We start from the raw sequence: 24,750 nt of genomic DNA on the forward strand, positions 1-24,750 counted from the left end.
TAAATGACTAATTCCAAGCTTATCCAGGGAGTCCCTCATTTCAACAAATTTCAACTGCAAACCATTGTCAGTGACTAAGTACTTAGGGAAACCTTCTTTTTCAAAAACATTGTTTAAAAATTGAATTTTCGCCTGAGAATCTACATGCTGTACTAATTTAACCTCCGACCACTCTGACAGTTGATTGATGAGAACAATGCATAAATACTACTTTTGGATATACACATAGGACGAGCAATATCAGGAGAAATCCTTTCACAAACTTTTCCAGGTCTAGAAACAGGAGCCTTCTCATAGCTAACTTTTTGGGGATTTGTCACTGACCGCACACTCAATACAGGATCTAACTTTTCCCTCAGTGAACCTGTCAATGGCTGGACACCAAATTTCAGAATGAATTCTACGTTTCATACTGGACATGCCAGGATAACCCTTGTGAGCCATATCTAATATGACTTGTCTCAACTCCCAAGGTACAACCAAATACACACCTCCAAATAATATATCATCAATTACAGATAATTCATTCTCAATATTGAAATACGGTAACAGTTCTACATTCAATAGTTTATTCTCTGGCCATTGTGATCTATTATATTTGATAACTTCTAGAATTTCCTCATCATTATTGCAATCACTCTGCCATTCATCTTGGTTAATACAGCCATTAGACACTTCGCAAATGTAAATTACCCTATCCATGTCCTCATCAATACATTGGTCACCCTCCTCCTTGATTGAAAGACGAGATAAACAATCTGCCAAGATGTTTCTGGCACCAGGAATAAATTCAACATCAAAATGAAAGTCTTGTAATTTGTATTGCCATCTGGCAATTCTGGGTGTGGCCTTACTGCAACCTTAGTGGTGAACAATTCTACTAATGGACGATGATCTGACCTTACTTTGAATTGTGTGCCATAAACATATTTCCGAAAATTCTCAATTCTCCACCAACAAGCTAAAATCTCTCTTTCAAGTGTGGAGTATTTGAATTCTGCGTGTCTGCTCATTCTGAGTGTCAAAAGTTTCCAGTGCAGGAGCAGATGCAATTTATTTTTTAAGATTCGCAAATTCGATGACACAATCTTCACTCCACGTAAATTGTTGATTTTTTTTTTCATGAGATTTCTCAGGTGAATTGTTTTATCAGCAAACAATGAAATCATTTTAGCATAATATTCTGCCAATCCAAGAAAAGATCTAAGCTGATCTTTGTTTTGAGGATCAGGAGCTTCCTCTATAGCCTTCACTAAACTACGCTTTGGAGAAATCCCATGCTTGTTGAAGTGTCCCAAATAATCCACAGATTTAACTTCAGATTTGCATTTCTCTTTTGTTGAAGTAATACCATGACTCTGAAGGATGCTGAAACTTTACATAGAGTCTCTGCATGATTTTGTTTGTTGTTACCAAAACTTTAAAATATCGTCTTGGAAATACAAGACCTTTTTTTTACATCATTCAACAGTTTATGCATAACTCTTTGAAATACTGCAAAAGCAGAAATCAGTCCAAAAGGCATCTATTTGTACCTGGATGCACCTTCTGGTGTTATGAATGATGTGTAAGGTTTGCTGTCCTTGTGTAATGCATTCTGATGATAAGCATTTGACAAGTCTAATTTTGAAAATACAGTGGGCCCCCTTCAATGCCGAGAACATTCCTCTGATGTTCGGCAAAGGATGAAGATCTACCCACAAACATTAATTTAGATCTCTTAAATCAACACATAGTTTCATCTTTCCATTGGGTGTGTGCACAACAACCACAGGTGACAACCATTCCGATGACTCTATCTCCTCAATTATATCCTGACTACATAATTTGTCTAATTCTTCCTTTAAAGCTTGTCTCATAGATAAGGAAATATTTGTGACTTTGTGTACCTTGGGGATAGCACCGTGTTTCAGTATAATTTTATGTACAAAATTCTTTAACAAACCCAGGTTATATGAGAATACCTTGGGAAATAACTTTTCCCATTCAAATGATTTGTCTTTGACAACTTGAGAAATTAAGTCATGGTAACCTAAAACTTGTTCTGGATGATTTGGATCTAATGTGGTGAGCAAGTCCCTTTGCTGTGGCCAACCCAGCAAACAGGATCCTTCGTTGGCAACACATACATCGCAATGACTGATTCACCCTCTAAACGTATGTCAGCACTGAAGTAGCCTAAACATCAATGGGTTTATTCCCATAACCAACCAATTTTATGTCAGATGGTAATAATTGTACATTGGAAAATATATTTAATCATTGACCAGAGTTGACCATAACCTTGACATCTTCTCCATTAATGGTTATAACGTAAAATGGAGAATCTGTTTTTATCATTGACCTCTTAAATGCCTAAAAGAAATTCTTCAGATGAATCATCAAACTCTTGATGAATTTCTTTAACTTGAACTGATCTGTTTCTGTCTCTGAACCTGTGTTTTTTTCCTGCACATTCTGGCGTAGGGTCCTTTATTTTTGCAATAGCTGCAAATCTGTCCAACTGCTGGACAGAATCTGTCATTAGCTAGGTGACCAGATAAGCCACATTTGAAACAAACATAATCTTTTTTTCTATGCCCTGTGAACTAGGATTAGGTCAGATTTTGCTATTTTCACTAATGGATTTATGTTCATACACATTTTTCTTTACAGTCTGTACTTCAGAAGTGTGTTTAGCAGCCAATTCCATCATACCTGACTTCATATCCTCAAATCTATGACTAATGTCACTGGTTTATTCTAATGTGAGATCTTCTACAGCCAGCAATTTCTCTTGTAATTTCAAATCACCAATTTTATGGACCAACTGGACTCGTAACATCTGATCATGAAACTCAGCATATTTACATTAATTAACAGAGTATCCAATTGTAAAATAGCTGTATCATAAACATCAATAACCTCCTCATCATCTTCATCTCCAACCAAAGATGGTAAGTGTCTTCACACACGCCTACCTTCCACCCCTAAATAGTGCTTTAGAATGACTAGTTTCCTCTTGTCAGTAGAAACATCACCCTCAATGGCTTCTAAATACACCTCAAAGCCATCTTTCTATTGCCTCCATTCCAGAACAGGATCAACTGGATTAGGCAGCAAAGACAAAGGTGCAGCTATACCATCCATAACATTGATATGATAATACAATAATTAAAACACTGTTTGATTTCTCTTTAAAAAAATGAGTAATTGGATAATTGATATGCTATGTGCACAAATCACCATGGCAATAACCTAGTATTTTGTATATATATTGAATGGCAGGTAACAATGCTACATAACAACTTATTGAGTTAAATGTTGGAGGCATTAACAGTTAAATAGTTTATGCGTGTCAGCACGATGACATCCAGTTACTTCTGTGGCTGACCACACCAAGTACAGTATGTGCTGATAAATATAAATGAAATGCAAGATTCCACACTAGCGTAATATGGCCTCTGGTGGACACTTAGTGTGATTTCACAGTCGGTGGTCTAATCTTACAATGCCTGACTTCTCGGTATACAGTACAGGCAAAGCTAAAATGGACGAATTTACATTTTTACGGTGGCATGCATGCGGGTAAAGAACTCCTCGCAGGTGCCTGACTAGTGCAAACTGGACAGGCAAGACAAAATGTCCATGCCACATGTCAGCACAGCATCGGCCTCAACCAAACAGGAGCATGTACACAGCAACAATACATCACCAAAGACGGGAACCAAGAAGCCAGTCACTGAAATCGAGATGAGTGAGCTGCCGAGATGTCGTCCAATTAATTCTTCAATCCACTTGCCATGATCGCGCCACAGCTTCTGATCTGCTGGTTATCTCCACAACTCCGACAGTGCTCCATGCTCCTCCAAGTACATCCCGATCGTCGCCAGTGTGAAGTTTAACCTTAGTGAGTAGACTGTCATGCGTGATGATAAAGTATAAAAGTATGTAGTTGGATAAAAGTATAGCCGGGTGAACAGAGACATACATCTCTCAGGAGGAAAAGCCTGGGCCAACTGCCATTGTATGGAATCTGGGAACTACCAGATTCCATACAATACGATTGGTCAGGATACAATAACATCCAAGAAGATACTATCAGATACAAGAAGAAATTCATGCATTGACTGGTGTTCTGCGAGATATCGTTGACCGCCAGAGCAGAGCAGCGCCCACTCAAAGACTGCTGACTGACGGAAAAGAGATGTGCTTAGTGACACTGCTGAGCGCCTAAAGAGGCAATGTGTTTTTAACAAGAGGTGTTGTGGGATTGTTGTGTACCAGGAAAGTCATAAACAATACATAGTACTTCATGTATTGGTAAGTGTTCCTCCTTTCTTTATGCTTATACGTTTAATATACTTGTTCTCATTGCACTTCTCTTTTTGAGTTACTCTACTTATCTTTTATCCCTTCCTGCTTTTCTCTCTTTTACTATATTCTTTTTCCTATACTTATTTTCCGGTCTTTGTCATTTATCTCTGAGTTTGTTGGTTCTTGTCTGTCTTTCTTTCGCGGTTTCCCGCCTTCTCATGTCAAATCTTTCAATCTTTTCATTTCGGCAATATGTTCTGGTTATTTTGACTGGAGTCTTCCAGCTTCTTGTCAATCTTTTCTTCTCTACCACTTATCTCTTTTCTTGTTTTTTCTTCTCCTCTCATTTACCTTCCTTTTCTTTTTTTTGTTTTTCTCTTATTTTCCGAATTTCCCCTAATATTTCTTCTCTGATCATTTTCTTATCTTTTTTCTTTTCTCCTGTTGTTTACTATTTCAATGTTCCTTTTTTTTACTTGATGTATTGCAGAATATCCTACCTGTCGGTTCCAAAATTTCCACTTGTTCAATTTTTTGTTTTATCAATTGTACAAATGCTCATGGTGTTACTTAATGTTTCTCCTCCACCATTATGACTGATAATGTTCGCATGATATCTAGGAATGTTAAGAGCCTGTGTAACCCAATCAAGAAACAAAGGGTACTTACCCACTTACCTAGATTACACTGCAAAATTGCGATGCTTCAAGAGACTCATCTTACTGAAAAGGATATTAGCTCTCTTAAAAACGATGGGTTGGTCAGGTTTACTACTCCGTGGATAAAGACAGAAAGAATGGTGTGGTGACACTTTTTCATAAATCTCTCTCTCTGATTATAGAGAGGGAAGAGACTGATGCTGATGGAAGATGTTTTCTTTTACATCTCACTTTTAATGGTTCCCCTATTTCTCTTCTTGACATTCAGGGCCCCACTGGTGTTGACTCACAGTTTTGGCTGCCCCTGTCCTACACTCTTCAATCTTTTCATGGTAATAACCTCCTGGTGAGTGGTAATTGCAACCAGCTCATGGATCCCTTCATTGAAAAGAAATCCACTGCAAAGTACATTCCCAATAAAATGCAAAAAACATTTACCAATACTGTTAATTCCAGAGGTCTGGTAGATGTCTGGAGAATATATAATCTGGATAGTTTAGAATGTAGCTTCTACTCTCCCACTCACAAATCTACTTCTAGAATTGATTAAATTTTCTTAAACCCCCATCTTATTCCTAATTTAACTCACACTGAAATTATGTCCATACTCATTTCTGATCATGCCCACATTTTTATTAATTTATATCTCCCTTCTGAGCCCTCCAAACCCCGCAGATGGCACTTTAATAACTACTTCACCTTTATTGGGCGCTTTAAAGATTTCTTGACAGAATTATTCCTTCTTAATGCCAATCATGATATCCCCTTCAAACACCATCTGGGACGCTTTCAATGCGACAGCCAGAGGTTTCATTATTGATTACGTTGCTGTAAAAAAAAAGAAACTTCTTAAGGATTCAGCTTCTCTACTGTCCTCTATTAAGCAGCTTGAGCACTCCTATTTTGCATCTAGAAATGATGATACTCTCAAGAAGTTAGTCCAAGCTAAATTGAATTTTAAGAGGAAATCGACGGAAGAAGCCTCTGGGCTGTTACTTAAAATTAATTCTACATTTTATGGTGGCCGTAATAGAGCTGGCAAACTGCTTGCTAATTATTTGAAGGTTATGTCTCAAAGATCCAAAATAATTAATATTATTGATGATAAAGGCGTTAATCATTTCAAAGACAAGGAGATAGTAAATAGTTTTACGGATTTTTATAAGATCTTATACACCCCAGAATCTTCTCTTACTGACACTGAATTGGAGTCATAATTTGAATCATTACCACCTCACTCCTCTTCTTCTCCTGATTGCTCTTTACTAGAGAAAGATGTGTCTCTTTCCGAACTAAAGTCAGCCATAGTTCGGTTACCTAAATATAAGGCCCATGGCCCAGATGGGTTTACCGCTGAATTCTATTCCTGCTTTTCACAGACTCTTCCATCTCTTTTTCAACATTTTATCCCACATAAGGAGGCTTGTGGTTTATTTCTTGAGGCTATGATTGGTTTAATTCCAAAGAGAGATAAAGATCCCTCTTCCTGTGCTAACTACCGTCCAATCTCTTTAATTAACTTAGATTACAAGATTTTTGCTAAGGTGCTGGCCCTCCGTATTAATCAGATTATCCCTGATTTGAATGGATATGAGTAAACTGGGTTTGTCAAAGGCAGAATGCCTGCAGACAATTCAAGAACTTTTTTTAATATCATACATCTTGCTTCGAAGAGCTCCTCCCCTGTTGCTGCCATCACCTTGGATGCTGAGAAAGCTTTTGATCGCATTCACTGGCTTTTTATGATGCGCGCACTGAAGTGGCATGGTTTCAGTCCCATCATTTTATCATTTATCATTCTGCTGTATTCCTCTCCTACCACCTCTGTTTTTGTTAATGGGTCCCAATCTTCTTACTTTACCATTCAACGAGGCACTCGTCAAGACTGCCCTCTTTCTCCTTTGCTCTTTATTTTATCTCTTGAACCTTTCCTTCACTCTCTAAGACATTCTTCTTTATTTCGCGGTCTTATTCACAAGTCCATTTAAATCAAATTCACTGCCTACATGGATGATATTCTACTATATCTCTCTGATCCTTCTGTCTCTTTGCCTGCTTTCACAGATCTTTTATCTTCCTATGCTGCTCTGTCCGGTTATAGATTAAACTCTGAATCAGAAGTGCTCCCACTAAATAAATATTGTTTAAGAAGTATTTTTGAAGGGACGGATTTTAAATAGAACTCTAATTACATTACATGTTTGGGAGTACAGTACGCCTCCTCTATCGCTCGAACGGTTCAGCTTAATTTGGAGAATGTTTTGCTAAGAATATCTGGTATAGCAGAGAAATGGTCTCCCTTATTTTTGTCATGGTGGGGCAGGTTGGACACTTCCAAAATAATGCTGCTCCCTGTTATTAACTTGTATCTGTCTATGTTACCATTGAAGCTTCCCTTAAAATTCTTTAAAACTCTGAATTGTGTTTTGAGTAAATTTCTCTGGAATTGCCGGAAAGCTTGTATAACTTTATCTTCCTTATCTATTCCTAACGACAGGGGAGGTGTTAATTTTCCCAATTTTCATCAAAACCACTCCTCCTTTTTATTCCGTCAGGTTTTACACTATCTATCTTCCTCTGATGAATCCCCCGTACCTGTATGGTACAGACTGGAAGAATCCTTGGTTCACCCGTTTCCCTTTTCCTCGTTAGCCAATTTTACCCATTCTCCTTGCCCCTTTAAATCTCCTACTATTTCACAATTTATATCAATCTTTTACCCAGTCCTTAAAAAATCCCTTTCTCCTTTACAAGCATTCCTAGATTCCACAACAAATCCATTAAACTTTCCAATCGTACATTGTTTTGGAGGCTTTGGGTGAACAAAGGGATTATCCAAGTTAAACAGTTACTACAGGATATGATTTTTCTATCCTCTCAGGAACTTCAAACTAAATTCCGTTTACCTGTCACTTCCCATCGCCAATATGATTCTTTAAGATTGCTATTGAGGCAGCAGCTCTCCCCTCTCTCTGGAAAACCCTCCCCCTCTGATCATATATGTGAACCATTACCTACCTCTCTCTCCGTTCGGGCCTCTCACATATATAAATATCTCCATCGCACTCTTCCCTACCGCCCCAAGAGTAAAATTAAAATGTTGTGGGAATCTGATTTGCAACACACTATTCTTATACCCACCTGGAATTTGATTTGGACACAAATACATCATACTTCCTGTAATGCTAGTACCTCACAAACACTTTATTATTTTTATCAGAGTTTGTTTTTAACCCAATTGTCTATCTCCAAGTTCAATTCTAACCTCTCCCCTAACTGCTGGACTTGTAAAAATGCCCCTGGCACATACTTACACTCTTTTTTCCTTTGCCCTAACATTTCTCTTTTCTGGACAAAGATATGTAATTTAATTACCTCTATTTGCTCTGTTTTTTTTTTTTTTGTTTTTTTTTTTAAACCGTTTATTACAAATCTCAAGAATATACAATTATGGGCCCACAACCTTCCGGCCGGCCGCTAGGAATGGCAGAAACATATGGCATACGTTCATAGAACCCTTGGCATTACAAAGGAGCATAAGCAGGAGTCATCAACATCATGGGCCACAGCCATAATACGTCACAGTGCGGTTTCATTTTATACAAACAACAAGAAAACAACACCCACAAGGCTACCCTACAGTCGAAAGTAGCAGCACGTGCTCCCCAATGGGGAACCCCAACTATTAGAGGAGTCCAAAGAGGGGAAGGGAAACAGAGCGAGGACTGGGGGAACCCTGTGCCCGGTGCTAGGGGAAGGGGTCAGTTAAGGGGACGGGGCTGGTGAGGCAGCAGGCAGCAATGGTGGCGCGCAAATACTCCCACGGTAGGCGTTCCAGGGGCCCCACACTTTCACCCATGTCGCAGGCCTACCCCTCGCCACATACACCACCTTTTCTCGAAACATGCACCAGTCCATGTGCTCTTTCCAGGCCGACACCGTCGGGGGGTTCTGGGATCCCCACAGTTGCGCAATGTCACGCTTAGCAATCATATATCCCAGAGTCACCCACCACGTTTGCGGAGCCGAGTAGTCAGTTGGTTCCCACACATTCAACAGGCATCTCCTTGCTTCCGGCAGCAGCGCAACACGCGTAACCACTCGCAGGACCTCGTGCACACCGCGCCAGAATCGCTCCACCCTCGGGCATTCCCATAAAATATGCAGGAAGGTCGCCACGGCACCACAACCACGCTTACACAATCCATCCACAGTGTAGCCCATGCGCTGAAGCCTTGGCCCCGTCATGTAGACCCGGTGGAGTATCTTGAGCTGGACGAAGCGAAGGCGAGCCGGTATAGCCACCTCCTTCGGAGAGGCCACCGCGGAGATCCAGTCCTCATCGTCCAATTCCAGACCGTCGGCAACCCAAGCCTCGCGAAGGCCAATCAGCAGGCCCGATCGATCATTAATCAGTTTTTTATAAATAAGGGAGATCGTACTGTCTGGGACGTGGCCATCTAGCACTCTATCCTCCAGGGGGGAGGACTCCGGGATGGAGGCGACGTCTGGGAAGACGGAGCTCAGTGCATGACGGATCTGCAGGTATCGAAAGTATTCACTGCCCTGCAACTGAAACTCCGTCTGCAGCATCTCGAATGTTTTAAATCCTCCCCTCGACCAGAGATCCCCCACTTTACTGATGCCTATCATGTCCCATTTCGCGAAGCCCTTCGAGGTCCAGAGAGAGCCCAACTTCTCAGACGCATACAGCGGTGACGCCCGGGTCAAACGGTCCTTCCACCCCATAGCTGCATTAGCTCGCATGCCATACTCTGACCATGACACGCGTAGGTCCCGTCAAGCGAGCGTCGGGCGCGCCAGAGTAGAGCGCTCGATTGTAGTCGCCACCGGGCAGTAGCATCTTGTCCATCTCAAACGCCGGGTTCAAGGCGGGCCCATAGAGGCCATGGTTAATTGCAGCTAGCTGGGAGGCCCAGTAATACCGTTTAATGTCTGGGAGGGCAATCCCCCCGTCATACCATGGGAGCGTCAACTTCGACAGGGCAATGCGCGGCCTCCCGTCCCAGAACAGGCGGCGCTGTAAACTCTCCACCTCACGGAAGTAGCGCGCCGGGACTGGGTCCATGGTGTTCTGGAGAGCGTATAAGAAACGTGGCAACGACATCATCTTAAACAACGCCGCCCGGCCGAGCGGCGAAAGCGGCAGGCGCCGCCAGCGCACGACGTCCTGCTTCAAGCGCTGGAGAGGGGGAAGCAAGTTCTGCTCGTAGCGAGCCTCTGGGTCCAGAGTAATGTAGACACCCAGGTATCGAAACCCCTGAGAGGCAATCTGAATCGGACAACCCCGCGGAAGGACAGGAGCCTCCCCAGAGAGCACATACACGCATGATTTAGCCCAGTTGATGACAAGGCCTGAGTTCCGGCCGAATGAACGTAAAACATCAACCAGGACTATGAGTGACTTACGTGGGGAGGCTAGGTACAAAAGGATGTCGTCAGCGTATAGGGACACACGGTCCTCATATTCGGGGGTCCAACGGAGTCCACGGATGGAGGGGTGCCACCGCAGCCACTCCGTCAGGGGCTCCAAGGCCAGCGCAAACAGGAGCGGCGACAAGGGGCAGCCCTGTCGCGTGCCCCGGCCCAGCTCGAATGGGGCCGAAACTCTTCCATTCACCACCACCTGTGCCAATGGGCTCGAATACAACAATTTGACCCAACTGATGAAGCCCGGGCCGAATCCAAACTTCGCCAGCATCGCCCAAATGTATGGCCACTCAAGCGTGTCAAACACCATAGTGGCGTCTAAGGACGCCAAAATGGCCGGCTCCCGCACGAATGGGACACGTGCGAGCACCCCGTGCAAGCGCCGCAGATTAAGGGCTGTATTGCGATGGGGGATAAAGCCGGACTGGTCTTGGTGAACCAGGTCGCCCACCACGCCGACCAGCCGATTGGCCAGCACCTTGGCGAGAATTTTGGGCTCCGCATTCAAAAGCGAGATAGGCCGATAGGATGTGACCCGGTCCCGAGGCCTCCCCTCCTTGTGGATCACCACGATAGTAGCCAGACGCTGGTCCGGTGGGAGGGAGCCCAGCGAGTGGGCCGCCAGGAACATCGCGTGGAGGTGGGGCGCCAATACATCTGGTCGCAACTTATATAACTCGATAGGGATGCCATTTGGGCCCATGGCCTTGCCAGAGGCAACCGAACGTATGGCGAGGGCAATTTCGTCGGATGTAGGAGCGGCATCCAGCGACGCCCTGTCCTCCTCCGAGAGGGAAGGCAGCGCGATATCCCTAAGCAAGGAATGGGAGTCCTCCTCCGAGCAAGGAGAGACCGGAGAATACACCTCGCGGAAATAATCCGCGAAACAGGAGACAATTTCTTCTGGCTCGGTGACACTCACACCATCCGTCCTCTCAATCAGCGGGACCACACGATTCACTCTCTCCTTTTTATCCAACCACGCTATCAGTTTGCCCGCCTTATCACCCACATCATACAGTCGCCCCTGCTGCTCCCTACTGAGGCCCCTGGCCGCCTCCGTAACGAGGGCCCTGTAGGCCGCCTGCTTAAGTTGTAGGACATGCAGTGCAGCATCCGTCACTCCGCCCTCTAAATCACCCTCCAATTCAGCAATTTCGGCCTCCACCCGGGTAACCTCCTCCCGCTCGCGCCTCCGGGCATGGGAAATGAGGGACAGGGCCTCTCCTCTGAGAACTGTCTTGAAGGCTTCCCACAAGGAGGTAGCCGAAGGGACGGACCCCACATTCTCATCGAAGTATCGCTGCAGGGATTTAATCACAGCAGCGCGAATGGTGGGGTCGCGCAGGCACCAGGCATTGATGGGAACTACCCTGCCCTCACCCCTCGGAAGGACATCAAAATGGAACAGGAGCGGGGAGTGATCTGAAATACCCCGCGCCAGATGGCGCACCTCCCCCACACTCCCAGCATAGGCCGCCGGGACAAGGACATGATCAAGCCGTGAGAGGCTACCATGTGCCCCCGAGTGGAAAGTGTACTGCTGCTGCGTGGGATGTTTTAAGCGCCAGCAGTCCACCAATCCCAGTGTATCCAAGAGGCCAGGTAGCCACGCCTGGGCCCGGGGGAGGTCCCTAGGGGGGTGACGATCCAGAGTCCCAGAAACCACCGCATTGAAGTCCCCCCCAACCACTAGGAGTCCCCCCGGAAGGCCCAGGAGGAGGCGCCCCAGGTCTGCAAAAGTGGTCGCCTGCAACCCCGGTGGGACGTATACCGATACAAAAACCACCACTTTGCCTTCCATTCTCCCCACTAAAACAGCATAGCGCCCCCTATCATCATGGCGCACCTCATCAATTTCCAACGGGAGCGAGTTCTTCACCATAATGCCCACACCCCGTGAGCCCGACGTGAAGCCCGAGTGGGCCACCAAACGATAGCCACGCCGATTCATGGCACAAAAAGAGTTTCCAATAAGGTGTGTCTCCTGCAGGAAGACTACATCGGGTGAGATTCGTTTCAAATACTGCAGGACCACACCTCGTTTGATCCTATCCCCCAGTCCATTAACGTTCCAAGACAACAAAGTCAACTCCCTACCCCCCATAACACACAGGAGCCATCAATCGTCCCCCGGAGAGCACCTTAAAAACAATACAGAAAAGGGTTAGCCTTGTGGTGAAAACGAACAACAAAACCCCACCCCAACCCCCCCCCCAACAGAACTCCCCCCTCCCTGCACCCCTGCATGAGCCCAAACAGCCCCCCCAAAGTGCAGTGTGCCTGTCGCCCCATAGATGGTGAAACTAACTAAACCCCCAGAGGAGGAGGGAGAACCCCCAAGAGACCCCACACGACCTCCACAGGAGGAGACTTACTCGAACAGGCGAACAGTCAAAAAGTGACATCAATTTTGTCCAGAGCGAGGCATAATATTAGTCCCTCAGTCCTTATCCGGCGGGCCCTCTCCCCTCACCGCTCCCCCCCCACCCCCCCGATCCCGATCCCCAGGCAAAGTATCTAACCAGTCCCCGGCTGCTTCGGGACGATCAAAGAAGTGCGTACGGCCATCTAACTCCACCCGGAGCTTAGCCGGGAAAAGCATAGCGTACTTGAGATTTAGGTCCCGTAGACGACGTTTGACTCCGAGAAAGCTTAGTCTCTGCTTTTGGACCGCTGGGGTGAAGTCAGGATAAAAATTTATATCCATATTGTCTAGTCTGACCGGCACCTGTAGTCTGGAGGATTGCAGGATAGCGTCTCTGTCTCGGAAGTTGAAAATCCGGGCGATGAGAGGCCTCGGGGGGGCTCCGGGCTTAGGCCTTCCCCCGGGAACCCTGTGGGCCCGCTCCACCGCGAAGAATTTACTCAGTCCCCGGGGCTGGAGGTGGGTGAGAATCAAGTCCTCCACGAATAGATCCGCCGCCGCCTCCTCCCGTCCCTCAGGCACCCCGAGAATACGGACATTGTTCCTCCGGGCCCGACCCTCAGAATCCTCCAGGCGACGATCCATCAGCGCGCTCGCCTGGCCAAGCCGGCGCACCTCCTTTTGGAGGGCTGCCACATCCGTCGTGAGGCCCGATGTGGTGTGGGCCAACGAATCAACCCGGTCATTAGTCTTGGATAAATCAGCCCTTACCAGGCCAACATCCACAAGGACCGAGTCGATTTTCTGCGCCAGTGTATCAAAGCGCTGGTCCACCGAGGCCTTCATCTCAGCGATGGCGCCCATCACGTCTCGCAGGGTCAGGTCCGCGGGCAGAGCAGGAGCATCAGTCGGGCCCTCAGGGGACTTACGCGGCACCTCGGGAGATCCCTTCTGGAGGGTGTAGCGGTCCATACTGTTGGACTGGGGGACTGCGCCACGTCGGGTCGATTTCACCTTTGCCCGATCTCCATCTTGCTTTGTGGACATGGTTCCAGTCCCACGGCCGTGCCAGGCACGTCGTAAAGGGCGGGCAAGCCGGTTCACGGGATCCGGGGGGGGGGTCACCACAGGGCCACGGGGCAAGTCACAGCCGGCAGGCCGGCAGGGCACCCCAACGGGGCCACACCACCTCACAGTGCCCCGCAACCCAACCTCGCCGAAACAGCAAGGAGGGTGCAAAAGCGAAAGTGAAAGTGCGGGGTACGCGAGCCGCCGCGCCCAGCCCGCCGCTGTTGTTGACTTTGCCTCCGGATCACCCCACAACTCCAATCCGGGGTCCGGCGTGGAGAAGGCCGGAAATCTCAAACGGCGCTACCGCCGGAGTCCGAGGTCCAATTTGGAAGCGGAAAGCGGGTGCCACCTCAGCTCGGGCTCACCAACACAGTCCCCTCATCTAGGACAGGATATTGTCAGGATATATGTAGGAGGTCGCGGAGGTCCTCGGGAGCCTCGCACCTACGCGGCCATCTTGGTTGCGCGCTAGGCTCCTCCCTCTATTTGCTCTGTTAACTTCCCGTTTTATATATATTCTATATTTTTGGATAGTAATTCCACACACTGGTTTTGTGCTCGTAGGATGGGCTCTTTTATAGATCTGCTAATTGCCATTGGATTTCAGGTTATCACTTCTAATTGGAAAGATGCCTCTAAAGTTACTTTTTCTGCTTGGTGGAATCTTTGTTCACATCATAGGCTTGATAGAGCTTCTGCTACCACCTCTCAGCAACTTCTCCGTAAAGAAGCATCCATGAGTAAAATGTTAAGCTTTTGTTCACAATGTTCATATTTGAATGCTATTACCTTTTTATCAGACACTGTATAATGTTTAATATTGGATATTTTTATGTACTATACTTGGTTAGGATTTTCATTTCTGGTTTTTTAACTTTTTTTTTTCTCTCTCCCTCGCTTTTCCTTCATCCTTATAAAACCTCAAATTCTTAATTGTTACGGTACATCATTCTTTAATTGCGTTTCACTTTGGTTTATAGTTTACTAAAAGTTTGTTGCGTTAAGGCTTCACCTCTCCTCTATCTTGCTTATTTATTATATCTTTTGCACTTCTTTTAATGACCGTTGATATATTATTGTACCCTGTATTTATTTGCATTAATAAAAGCTTTTTAAACTTAAAAAAAAAATGCATTAGGTTTTGCCAATGTGATTATAAGCTATTTTGATGGTACAGCGGTAAATATTTTCGATGTACGGCATCAATGGTGCTAGATTCTACTTGAACGCGTACATGCTGAGAAATCCAGGGGCTGTGTCATAAGTGGTAGAGAGTATATTCTAAGTGTCTGGTGGCCCATTCTACACTGCGCTAGTCAGACCAGGCTACCGTCTATAAACGTGGCCGGACATGCACCCATACAGTACTTGTGCAGGATATATTGGACCAGATTACACAGCTGCAGACGGTAGACTATACCTTGTCACAGGCACTGCATGCAGTTAATGTGCAAATTCCAGAAAAATGCAATGTGGAGCTGCTCCACCTGTTTAAAAATATGCATATTTTGGCCTCAAACACAAAATGGACTGCAGGTTAAAAAAGAATGAAACTGGGGTTGACCCATATAGGTCGGCTTTATAAGAGCTGCACGGGACCCACCTGTTTGAAATTGCTGACATGTGAGTGATCTAAAAAGGTGAGCGTAACCTCACATATATAGGGTGCCATCTTGGAGTGGGTACTACTAACCCGTTGGCCTCAAAGAGTATTTCTGTACCCAGATCCACACACCAGCATCATGAATTAAAGAATCTTCAGCAGCGGGCTTCTCCTGATGTTGAACGCAAAACTGAGCAATAAAGATGTGCTGCTTGTATTCAGGGTAGAAATAGGCCATTATGTTTGTATTCAAAGGAAAAGTACAGTCTAGGAAGATACTGGTACCATCTTAAGATGGTTACTAACGACCCCTTGCGGAAATAAGCTTAGCTAGTCAAAACGTGGCTCATGCCAAAAGCATGTTCTACTGAACATTTGTATGAAAGAAAATAATATGCTAACGCAACATGTATACCTGGTTTTGAATTAAATTGTCTGTGGTCAGCCCTCAGAGCTCCTTGAGCAGCCAATGAACTGATACAGGTCATGTGGGACGTTGAGTAGGACGCAATCACAGCACAAGCGCTGTGCATGTAAAACCTTTAAAAAATTGTTCCGCAAAACTGGATGGAAACAGTACTTGTATTACGGGAAGTTGATAAGAAAAGCACATGAGGAGCAACACGGGGAAAGTATGCTATAGCCAATAGAAACAGATGAAAAAAAAGTGGCAAGAACAAGAACCAATGAAAAGCAAGAAAAGTAAGGAGACAGGATGTAAACCCCTTTAAAAGTGTATATTAAATACAATAGATTTCACAAGCACAGAGCAAGTGCTGTGCAGGCGAAACCTAAAAATGATACTGTGATTCTCAAGGAATCCTTGGAAACAAAACTAACCTTTCATTCGGTCACATTTGCATTACCAAGGTAAACACAAGAAAGATATGACAATGCATTTCAAACATTTATTGAAATTATCATGTTCTTGCAAAGACAGCATGAGCTGAGATTCTTAGAAAAATGAGACATGTTACTGTAATCAACATTGTTAGAATGGTAAACAATTCAGCAATGTTAATTAGTGCTAATGTTTGCCTACTCCTATCTTTATCTAATACTATACTAAAGAAAGCATAGCTGGGGTACTCTCTGCCAGATCAATTGGGTTAGCCTAACCTCTATACCTTGGTCTTAGATGTCAGGAAGCCAACAATGCATAGGCTAACTTCCTGAGCAGGATGGAGGGCGGAGTCAACGAGGCTGCGTCTCATTCATAGTTTGCAGTGGTTCTATGATAATCCCAACATGGAAATGCTTCTCTTAAAGAGCCTTAGCACATACGATGTTCATATAATAATGTACTGCTCTTATTGACTGTGGCAGAAGCGCAGATCAGCTCATTTGATTTCCTCTAGCTAAATGAAGTGTCTCTTAACTAGCACAGAAAGAAAGGAAAACAATGAAATTGTTTTGTGCATGTACAACCCTGGAACTAACTGTACAGACTGCATGGCATCAGTGCCTATTAGAGATGCACATACAGCACATTCATGCATTCGCAGAAAGAATGGCAAAGGGCACCACGAGAAAAAGATGTCAACCTAAGGAGTAAAAAATGAAATGGAGAATAGGCGTGAGCCACGCTACAGCATTATTTGGGGACAATGTTGGTGGTGCTGGCATAGGATTCGGTGGCATTATCAGGAAGCTAGAAGTGGAATGTGTGCTAATTGAGGATTTAGGAACGGAACAGGGGTTAACTTTTGAGGGAGAATGGTGTCAGGCCCACCCTTGTCAAGAAGGGTTTGATAGGTGAACTAGCACCTGTATCTGCAGGTGACAGAAGTGCCATAGATGGTTGATTTTACCCAACTTGTTGAACTACGTTGCATGGAAGTGGTTGAGAAGCCAATATATCATCTAAAAAGTCATCACTGGAGTCGCTTTAACTCCCTTCATCATTCTTCACTTCTATTTCAACCCCTGATGGTGCCTTTTTTCTTCCTGTTCTTCCAACCATTAAGAGAGGATTGAGCCTAACTCCCTTAATCATATATTTCCTCCATGCTTGCATTTCTGCATCCCACTTCACTTCCATCCAAATATTAACTATTTTTTTGGCCTTATTCTCATATTTTTCCATGTCTTCCACATGTGCTGCTTGCTCCCATGTATTTAAGGCTTCATATTGGCTGGTCTAGGTAGGGGCTTCATTTCATATAGCACCCGTCTCAAATTCTCAATTTTTCTCAGGCTGAAACTACCATAGGGAGAAAGCTGCAGGGACCATTCATTCACAGTGATCTTATTCCAGTGTTTAAGCCAAACACACGTGTAAGTCAATATTGGTTGTCATCTGATGAGCAAGTGTACTTTCGGGAGGGGCCTCTTCACCTTCAGGGACAGATATTCACACATCATCGCTACATAAACCCTTAATTTCAAGAAAATGTTAATCTTTTCTCTATGGATAACACTGTATAAATTCAATGAATGTGGATTGAAATGACTGTCAGTTCTCAGCAAATCACAAAGCAAAATGCAACAACACTGACTTCCAGCCTCAGCACTACACCACGAGGCAGTCCACTCACAGTGTGGCACTCTCTGACATAATGATCAATTCAATGCAGCACACACACCGATTGACCAGTACCAGCACAGCATTCTGTGATGCAACATGCAGCACCGCACAGCAGCTCTCACTCAACAGCGATCAGCTTTGCACTAGCAAATTATTAAAAATCAATAACGAAACAAAACTCATCTGGTCATCAAACAGGAATTTCAAGTAAACAGTCAGTCTAGGAGAATCAGGTAATAACACCAGGAGGGTGTGATCACACACACAATGTGACATCTCGACCAGCAGGAAATCACCCTGACTGGTGCAGTATGTTCCTTTGTGTACAAGGATTAATACAACACCAATCTCAACTAAGACACACTCACCATTGGAGTTAATAAGTCCCTATCTCTTCAGTGTGGCCTGTAGAGCTTCACGGTGTGACGTCACAAACTGTAACAGACAAGTTACAATGTAACATTCTCAAAGTTTAGGCCAGGACCTTAGACTTCAACAAGTCCGATAACCAAAATTTCAACTCTTTCAACGAGCATGTTTCTCTTCATGAGCCCAGGCATAATACATAAGGCAGTATCACAAATCACACAACATCATGGAGATCTCCTCGACTAAAAATGTATATCAAACCGTGCAACTCATCAACTCAATCAAAATCCACAAACACTGTTATGCTCGTCAACACAATCAAAGAGGTATATCCCTACTATACCCACACTCCTAGGACACTGCAACTGCTTAGAAATGCCAGAACACTGCTAATTCTCCAAACTGGACCAGAGAAACCTCAAGGACGTGGACTGTGCTGGGCAGATTTTTATAGATTTTGGGGTATATCCTAACTACATACGCCTCAGTGAAAACCATCCTCTCCAACCATCTGATAGTGGGAGAGATAGGGCTGGGGTTTGCATTGCACGAACTTGGTGCATACTTGAATCTTCACTATGTCCACTGAGATGGTTCTTTAGCTCGAACTGAGGCTAAAATCTAAAAACAAATTTAGCAAAATATCAATGACATTGAAACAGACTTTGTCCCACAAGAAGACAGAAAAGAGTAAATTTGCAAACCATGAAGATTTTATAAACAAATTAGTAAAGCTACAATCTCATATCGCATCCAGGCAATTTCAATCGGCAAATGCAAGTACACTTTATTAAAGACAGAATTAGCAAAGTAGGATAGCATATTGTTCCCATGATGGGAAACCTCCTAATAACTAGCTAAGGTTGTGAGTAGGTCAGAAAATGTTAAAGCAGCTGGTGTCAGTAAATATAGAATTGAAAGTAGAACCAAATAAAGATTTCAGTCAAGAAAAAGAGAAATGTACTTGTGACTCTGGTGCCATAAATACAAAAAGGGAGTTATGCTCAGCAAGCAGCAATACAACATTTTAACTCCACGGAGTTGGGCACCTATGTCAACTAATGTCAAGTTTAAGATGCACATTTTGTAACTATAGTTAGTAGAAAACGTATAAATCACTTGTTTCACTAAATGTAGAAGATTGTGTGCACAGATATAAGTAATGGTTCTGTGTGTTACAACTTAACATTTTAATACACACAAATAGATGGTGATGACACAGGGTCACCAGTATTGCACTCTAGTCTCCCGCCTTCAGCGCTTGACTTGCACACAATAGCTCCCTGAAGAGTCTGTGTGTAGTGCACCATGGACACCGACTTCTTTGACCCTTTAAAGACTCACACGAAATGAGGTACAATGTTGGAAATCACAGTGACTGACGCTTCAATCACCAAATGACCACGTATGGGCTGTCCACAATGCGAATGACACTTGCAACTCAAGGTATGCTGATCCAAAATGTGAATACTTCCAGCAAGCAATGACTGAAGGGGGCTGCCCCAAAGTCCCTCTGGAAGGGCATTTTCTTATTAATTGTTTCATAATGGTCTGGGAGTCTCTAGAATAGACTTGAAAACATCAAGCAAAAAACACAACATTCGTAACGTGACTTTTGTTTTTTATTAAATTCATTTTTTAAATGGGAAACTTAACGAAATACACGAAGGATGGCATTTGCAACCTTCAAAAACTGTTGGTGAAATCTATTGATAATATTTTTCAAAGCTAATAACAAAAAGGTGCAACAGCATGTAAAAAGAGAAATGGTAATTTGTTGCTTAACTAAGGCACAGAGAGGCCTTATTTTAAACGTGCAAGGTAGCAGATTCGTATCTCTATCAGTGCCGTGAGCATTTTTTCCAGTAAATGCATCAGGCGTTTGTTCGCCTCGGGGTTTTCCCTGTTAAATCCTAATCTCCCGAGCATAGCACTGGAGGGAGTGCCTCGGAGAAGGTAATACTGCAGCTAATGAGAATTAATAAGTCATGTTTGCACTCAGGTGACACCGCAGATGCTCAGTCTCAAGCATGATGGAGGCAGATGCTGCCGGTGTAGATCCGGGGGGGATGCAAACCAGTGGGCGTGGCGCTGATTAAGGAAACTTCCTGAAACAATGGAACACGCAGCAGAAAATATGTGCAGAACAAGTTCGATGAGCTGATGATAGACAGCACTGCATAAAAGAGTTTGGAGAAAGTCAGAGGAAATATTTGACCCTGCACTGTAATTTCTGAAACATGACAACAAAGATTTCATGGAATCATTTTTTCCACAAAGTTAGGAAATAAAAATTAATGGATTTGTTTAAGTATTTTTGATGATTTTCTCTGGACAAAGTTTCAAGCAGTATTATGTATTAGGACTCAATTCTGAAATCTGTTTACCTGTGGAAATCTGATTTACAATTGAAAAATACGCCAATTCTCCATGCAAACACTTGATTTATAAAGGATATGTTAATTTTTTACATGCATTGATTATACCGGAAGTTCAACTATGCGTGACACTGAGGAAAGGGAAGAGGGAGTTGAGAAGGGAATGGTCCTTGCAAATGTGGTGAAAAGCCACTGCGGGAATACCTTCTAACATTATCCCGGGACGTCGCCGCAATAAGTGTCAGTGAAAGTGTACAAAGACACAGAACACAAACTTTAGGGGAGAGGATTGAGGCAAGAACGAAACTCTTCATGTTGAAAATATGTTTTCACGTAAAGACAACAAGAATAGATAAATGTGAAATTTCACATCGGCTATCACCCTAGCCTTCTGTTTTCATTGCGAACATTAGTGTTAGTGAATACGGGTGTTTTTAGGACAACTATATAAACTCCACTAATTACACATTTTCTAGCTTTGTCGTGTTGAGGTTTATTCGAATACGGTTAGGATTTTGGAATCTCCACTAGTGACAGGTTTATGCCTAAACATGCAGGGATTTCTGACTACTTTATAAGTTCAGGGTTATCTGTTAAATACGTTTTTATTTTTAATGATTCACCGGGGGAATATATCTGGCTTGTGGTAAATGGAAAAGTAAGATTTCCTAAGGGTTTAAGTGAGTGGTTGAGATGGTGACTGTGGTACTGTTCATCTGAAGGCTTATCCCATAAGGTAGATGATGGTAATGGAGAAGGGCATGGGGATTGGGTAGCATCATATGGTGTGCAAGCCTGGGTGGGTTTTTTGTTCTACTTGCTTAGTTTCTCTCAGCAGGAATTGATTCATCTAAGCACCCATATAAACATAAGTGAACAAAGCAAAATTGCAAAAATTATGCCAGGGATTCCACTAGAGGACAAGCATCAAGGAAGCGAAACCCTTTAGTACAATTGTAAACATCCAGGGTAGCATTTGGGATGCATACCTAGTACATCAAATGCTTCCTAAATGTAACGTGCATAACCTCGTCCATATTGGTTCGGTGGCTAGAATTCATTACAAGCTGATAGATTCCGAGGAAGCTGTTTGTCAGGAGGTTGTCTGAGTGGAAATTCTAGATGGTCAGGAGGATTCCTACTGATGCAAACTAGAAAGAGCAATGGTCTCTGGGATCTAAGAAAAGTATTCAGCTTGCATGGTGGGATGATGACAGAAGGTTGACATGAGGCAGGCCAATCAGCTCTTGTGCTGCCAGCGCAACAACCAACCAAGCACTTTATCTCTCACCCTTGCATTTATAGGTGTCAGACTTGCTAGGGTTTGAGCCAAGATCCAACTAGGGCTTGCCTAACTGATGGTTATCAGCCTTTGGAGCTTGAGGGGCTTCAGGCCATTAATAACTGCTCATTGTTTTGGCTTCCTTTGACCTAGTAGAAGGAGGTGGAATTTCAGACTTATAAAGAGTGTTCCATTTTTGCTTAGGTTGACAGCCTTGATTGCTCTTCCTCTTTCTTCCCCCTTTATGGGATGTATTTATTTCAAAGTAGACAGTATCCTTGCCTTTGGAAAATGCATGGCTACAGCTGATATCACCAATTCTTGTTCTTTTAACATCCTTTTGCTCACTCAACACCATCTCTGCAAGATGTATGTTGGCATATGGATTATTGTTCCTTTCATGATTACTCCCTCCTTTTTGGTGGACACACTGAGTATCCCGCTGTTCATGGCCAGACTGGTGCTTTGTAACTACCTTCATGTTTTAGTCCATATTACTATTATAACCTATGCATCTGTCTCTCACATAATCTCACTCATCACACTGCCAGGGTCTGATTTCCATAACATGATATCCACACTGATTTCCATGACATGAAAAGGCTTCCCAAATAGGCTGAAAACAAAAGCAACACTCTTTCAACCACACACCCTACTCGCGGTTGATTACTATCGGCGTGACTAAGCCATTCAGCACCATCACAAAAGGGTAGTAAGCACTTTAAAAATGCCATACTACAAAATAACACAATATGGCATTGTAGGTGCGTAGCTACAATAAGGACTAGGCTGTGACCTAAAAGCAGCTTTGGATGTATTTAAATATCAGCCTCACACTGAATCTAGCTCGTTAGCAAGTACTTCCCTCATTAACACAGTTTGGCAAGTACTTTTCCCAATAGATCTTTTGCTGAATTGGGCCATGTGATTACTTTTTTCAGCACAATGTTCAACATTCAAATCTCAAAATTCCATGGGTTTAGAAGCCAATTCTAAAAGGCAGCTTATGAAATATCAAATACGCCAGGGTCTGGCACTGTGTCCATAAGCCTTGTATCTTCAGAGCAGAATGTAAGTGTCAACAGGGGTATTGTGCAGCCGCGGTCGGTAGTAGGAGTAACTGCAGGGCGGTGACGTGGGGAGGGGCAGGGTGGGGGGTATTAAACTATGGCTTACGGAGGTTTACAGGTAAGTTAACATATAAATCAATAAAACAAATTTCGTTGCGTGCACTGCATCCCCAAATGCGATGCAGAGCAGGCAACGAAATTCGTTTTATAAATTTATATGTTAACTTACCTGTAAACCTCCGTAATCCATAGTTTACTACCCCCCAACCTGCTCCTCCCCCTCCCCACGTCACCGCCCTGCAGTTACTTCTACTACCGACCGCGGCTGGTATTGTGTATTACTTACTGAGGGCTGATCTCTGACCTGGATAGGCTGAAGACCTGAAAAAACCTTCCCAGCCATAAAGAAGCCCCCTGCCCTCCAGCCTTCTAGAGGTTTTCAGTGTGTTAAGTATGTTTGATCTCCTTAGCAGATAGCATATATTTGTACTACTTTCAAGGATGGAGGGAACTGTCCCTGTCTTCAGAAAACACAAATGAATTTCATAATAATTTATGATGAGGTGATATAACACTTCATCCATTTTGTGTATATAGTGTCATGTTACATGGGCGATGTTTAATGGAGGGAAATGTTTTAGTAGAGCTGGTAGATTAGTTTGTGGAAAGGAGGTATACTTTCATAGTGCAGGAGGCCGCTGCTTCCGCACCTTGGCTGCAAAACTGTGGAACTCTCTTCCTGTGCACATCCGTAGCATTGACAACTATCTGGCATTCTGCAAGACCATTAAAACACACCTTTTCCCTTCGTGTTAGGCCTGCTTTCTGTTTAGCCTCCCAACCTCTGTCTGTCAGCACTGGGATGCCCCTTTGCTGGGGCAGCTGTGCTCTATACAAAAGTTGTAACATAACATAGATTGTGTGTTTGTGTTGCTGGAGGTAAGTGATGTTGCTGTAGTTTTGGAAATACACTGACAATACAGATTTGGTGAAACTTAAACTGAGAGGGTTGATCACATTAAACTGTTTCTTCAGAAAATATGCTATGCAAGGTTATGTAATATCTGAAAGTGTTTCCATGACTAGGGTCTGTCTAAGAATTCACAGCTTAAGTGAGCACACCTTGTGTGATGGAGTTAGGCAAAATTAAGCCACAATACAAGCTTTCCTTTGAACATACATTGTTAACAAGGTGCAAGCATTCCATCACCTTGAGTCTGATTAGCTTCAAGTCAAGGTTTTGTCCCATACCTCGGTGTAAGAGAAGAATGAATCATCCAGAATCAATGATGAATTGGTAAACTCAATCACATTCCGTTGAAGCAACCATTACGATGATCGTGACATGGGTACAATTGAAGCCCCTTACTTAGCTGTGATTTGGGTCTTTGCTCAGCATACCTGTGCAACGTCAATTGAGTAGAGTTAATAACACTGTATTAGCCTCCCAGCTAAGATTGGAGTCAGGTGTCCAAGGATCAAGGAAGATTTTGTGATTAACACTCTACTCTTCTGGTTCTGGTTCTGGTATTATCATAGTGTTACCCTTTACTAAAAATCTATGATGTACATTTCGCAAAATGACAGCTTGGGCAAACTCATAATTTAGATCCATAAAACTATTATCTCATAATATTGTTGCAGCTAAGGGCTGTGTTTGATCAGAGCTGTTGAAT

Source organism: Triturus cristatus, chromosome 4_2, assembly GCF_964204655.1.
Source record: "Triturus cristatus chromosome 4_2, aTriCri1.1, whole genome shotgun sequence".
Lineage (NCBI taxonomy): Eukaryota > Metazoa > Chordata > Amphibia > Caudata > Salamandridae > Triturus > Triturus cristatus.